Consider the following 4,597-nt stretch of genomic DNA (forward strand, 5'->3'; position numbering starts at 1 on the left):
ATACAAGTATTTATATTTTTATTATTTATTTATATATAAGAAGAAAAAAAAAAGATAGATCATATGTGTGGTTTTTATTTAGATTTATATTTATATGATAGAAAATTCAGAAGTAGGATGGGGTAACTGTGTAGGGGGTTGGTGAGGGATGAATTATATTTTATTTTTTTTTATGCTTTTTTCCATTTGTTTTACATGATCATAAATATTCTCCTTAAAATATTGTAGAAAATTGAATAATAATTAGTACTATTTAAATGTTTTTAATAATTACAAATTTACGTTCCCATTGAGTATGGTTCTAATTTCATGGAATATTCGTCTTGGTCTTTATATTTTATTGTATACTAGTGAATTCATTCACGCTTCGCGTGGTCATCAATAACACAAATAATTTACTAAATATTATTTGAATAGAAGAGATATTATACATATAAAAAATGTATTTTTATGTATATTTAATAATTTCAGTTGAAATTTTTAAATAATTTTTAAGAGTTCCTTCTTACATAAAAAGAATATAAAATAATTATAGTATACCTTCCTATAAATGTATAGATGTATAATTTGGTTCCATAGGAAAAATCATGAATTTTTTTTTACATGTAATCATCTTCTTTAGATGTAAAATAACCTCTTGTAATTTATAATGATTTTAAAATAAATACACTATTTTTCAAATTACAAAAAATAATAGACGAAGAAATAAATAAATATACTTTTAAAGAATAGATTATATATATATTGGGTTTGTTAAATATAATTAGTATACTTTTAATGTAAATATGTAATGGTTACAATTAAATAGTGAGTAATGTTTTTGAAATTTCTACGTACCAATTAACTATAACGAAGAATAATGATTATTATAACGTGAAAAAATATAATTAACGTTTTTGTTCTTTTAGAAAGTCGGTCAACTAATTGATTATAATTTCAAAACATTATGAGCATGTAAGCCAAAATGAGCTCAAACAATGGTGACCCAAAATGTCCTCCTCATATTTATTCTATATTTAGGCAATTAATCCAGATATAATATATATTTGACTAAATATACATACATCATCTTCTTATTTTTGAATTTTAGAGATAAATCTAGTACTAATTTATAATCTCCCAGTATAAAACAAACTTATACTTTATGTTATTCATTTGTGTTGTTAAATTTGACTTTATTCATTTAGATCTTTTTCGCCCTCCTCTAACCAAATATGAAATGTAAATATGTTTAATGAATTGAATTTTGTAGAAAAACAATAAACAATACAACTTGACCTTATGATGAAAACGTAAGTTATACCCTTTCTTTATAATATCAATAACAATTATTGTATCTCAATTATTTCAAATAATATAAATGTTTCTTCTTTGTGTATATAAACTTTTTTAGAATTACCGCATCATCTCTCCCTCCATGTTATTTATATTTATCTTTTAAACTTTTTATGCAGGCATATTTATCGATGGCTTTAAGAACTTACATAATAAACAACAAATAAAAAAAATACTTTATTAAATTTTATTTCTTTTAAGTAATTAATTATAAATTTTAAAATTTGATTAGTATCATATTTTTAACATAATTAAGTTACTAATTTGAGCCAAGAGAAAAGATTTATAAATTTGATTTGTATTTATAACAAAATTTCAACCATAATTAAGATAAATTCGTGAGAAAGTGACATCTCATTAGGATCTACTCTAGTATTTTATAATACTAATTTGAACTAAAAGAAATTATAGACTTACAAGGATAAGAAGTTCCTTTAAGAAGCATCATGAAGATTCACAAGAAAGAAAGAAAGAAATAATACAATACACATATCAATGCGACTTTAATCATTAAAATTAAAAATAGAAGGAAAAATAAAATCAATACATAATCATCTAAAATCTTGTCATATCCACTTCACAAACCTATCAATATTCAAGAGCTTCTTTTTTTTTCAAGTCAAACAAAAGCAAAGAGGCATCACTCTTGTTGATATTCACTTCACAAATCTATCACTATTCAAAAGTTGTCTTCATATAAAAATTAAATTTAAGAGGCATCATAGATATACATAAGAAAAAAAAGAGAGAAAGAAGAAATTGTACAATAAACATATCATTAAAAAATAGAAGGAAAGGGAAATCAATGCATAATTATCTAAGCTCTTGTCAATATAACTACAAGTCTATCACTATTCAAAAGCTTTCTTCTTTTTTTTAAGCCAAATAAAAGCATAAAAAATAAAAATACACCCTTCATTCAGTGTTTTACTTATATTTCAAAAATAAATTTTCACTCTCACTCTATCACTTTTAACATATTAAGAAAAAATCATTACATTTTTTTCTATTTTATTGTCTGCATCAATTACTTGTTTCCATATCATTTTTTAAGATCTAAAATTATACATCAATATTATAATAAAATACAGCATGAAAAGTAGACAAATAAAAATAGGGTAAAAAACTGAAGTATCTTAATTACTACTACATAACAATACTTTTTTTTCAATTATATAACAACAGTTTTTTTCACAAAACTAGAATTTATATTTAAAATAAAATAAAAAAAAGAAACGTACAAAATAGTCAGTCATGATCCCACATCCCTTAATTTTCTCCAATTATTTTACTTTCCCTGATTTACTCAGTTTTGTTATATATTCTCTCCCATGAAGAGAGATTTCTAACAAAAATAAATCTCCCTGTCAACTCTGATCGAGTATTCAAAATGGATACCAACAATTTTTCAATTCTAATACAACACAACGGGCGATGGAATTCATCAGGTATTTGAATAAAAAAGGATTGATTTGGTGTTTTTTTACGTGGTTAATATATTTAATTTTTAATCACCGTCTGTGTTTAATTTTTTTGATAGTTAAATCGTTGGTTTATAAAGTACGTTGTTGTGGTGTAATATAAAATTTATATTGTTAATAGTCTGGTGCATCGATTGAATGGATTTTGTTGTTGAATAAACATTAAATATTAGTAGTCATTTTTGGTATAATATTAGGTTTTTGGTATATTATTAGGTTCAGTTGATAATGAACATCATTTTTTTTTCTGCAAGTGATATTTTTTGGTGGTATAAAAAAGCAGCTTTGGTTGTTAAACCGTTTCATTAAATATTTTTTGGTATAACATTATGTTTGATTGATTATTGCACCAGTGTAAGTTGTTGTCCGTATATAAACACCTAATTTGAATTTTTTTGTATTATATGCGATCTGATTTAATTGGTATGTTGCATGCCTCAATTAACAACATACATCAATAATTTATCTTGGTATGTGATATTTTGTTATTGGTATTGTTTAATACCTTATACAAAGACCAACTTCAAATTAATATTCTGGTACATGTGTTGGTGTATTTGTTTGTCTGATTGGTGTGAAAACATTAATTCTCAAATTCTTATAGTATGCGATTTGGTGTAATTATTAACTTTTAGACCATGTGTAAACACCAACTTCAAAATTGACTATCAAATAGTTTTGGTAAAATATTTGGTACATTTATTGATGTATTAATTTTCCTGATTTGGCATAAATAACATGTTTAAAGAATTATTGAGTTGCCTACTTTGGTGTAGTTGATAGTGTAAATTATGCTTTGGTATGTGATTTGATAAGTGATTTGGTTAGTGATAGTTACCATTTATGGTAAGAGATTTTGTAAGTGATTTGATGAAAATGTATAGTTTTATAGATTTGTGGTAAGTGATTTGGTACATTTAGGTGTAATTGATAGTGTGCATAAACAATAAAGTTTTTAACCACATTATACACAGTGTCGTCTTAACCCCTAGGCCACTAAAGTCATTGCTTAGGGCCCCATATTTTTGGGGGGCCATTTTTAAAAAACAATTACTTATATATGTTGTTTTTAAAAATATATATTTATACATGTACTGTGAGTGCTGTGATTTCTACTAAAGAAATTGCATATGACATGAATATAATGTAACATCCCGACTTTTCAAAACGTCTAAATTAACTCGTATCTTCGTGAAAAGACAAGGAGGGTGAGTAATAAATTAAAAATGATGTGGTATGTCATATTTTAAGTGTTCAAGGGTTGTATCTCAAGTTTTGAAGTTAAGTAAGTGGCAAAATAAAAGTTGACGAAAGTTATCATAAGTTCCTTTTTAAAGATTTCTCTAAAATTTGGGTCAAATGTCTTTGATGTTTTCTCCCAATATATAAAGAATTAAAGAGTTAGAAGGCCTATCACCCATTAAATCGAAGGCATACGAGTCAAGTTTGCAACGCACAAACTCCACCAACATCAGAGTAAAAAGTTATGAGGATTTTACTAGGGACTGCCGAGGCAAAATCCGGGTCGGGTCAAAAATATGGTATGTCGACTTATTTAACGTTTTAAGCCATGAAAATATTTCATTTCAGTTTCAAAACCAGAGAGAAAGCTTAAAAGAGAGTTCATATGGAGTTCTAGCATGATGAAGGTGTGTACCAGCTGTGTATATATAGTGTTTGCGAAACTTAGGACATAAGGAACAACTTTCGTGAAAGAACTATGGTCTTTCGAGCGTTCATTGGAAAGGTATGTTAAGGCTATTCCCTACTTACAGCATGTT

Source organism: Solanum stenotomum, chromosome 1 (assembly GCF_019186545.1).
Source record: "Solanum stenotomum isolate F172 chromosome 1, ASM1918654v1, whole genome shotgun sequence".
NCBI classification, from domain to species: domain Eukaryota; kingdom Viridiplantae; phylum Streptophyta; class Magnoliopsida; order Solanales; family Solanaceae; genus Solanum; species Solanum stenotomum.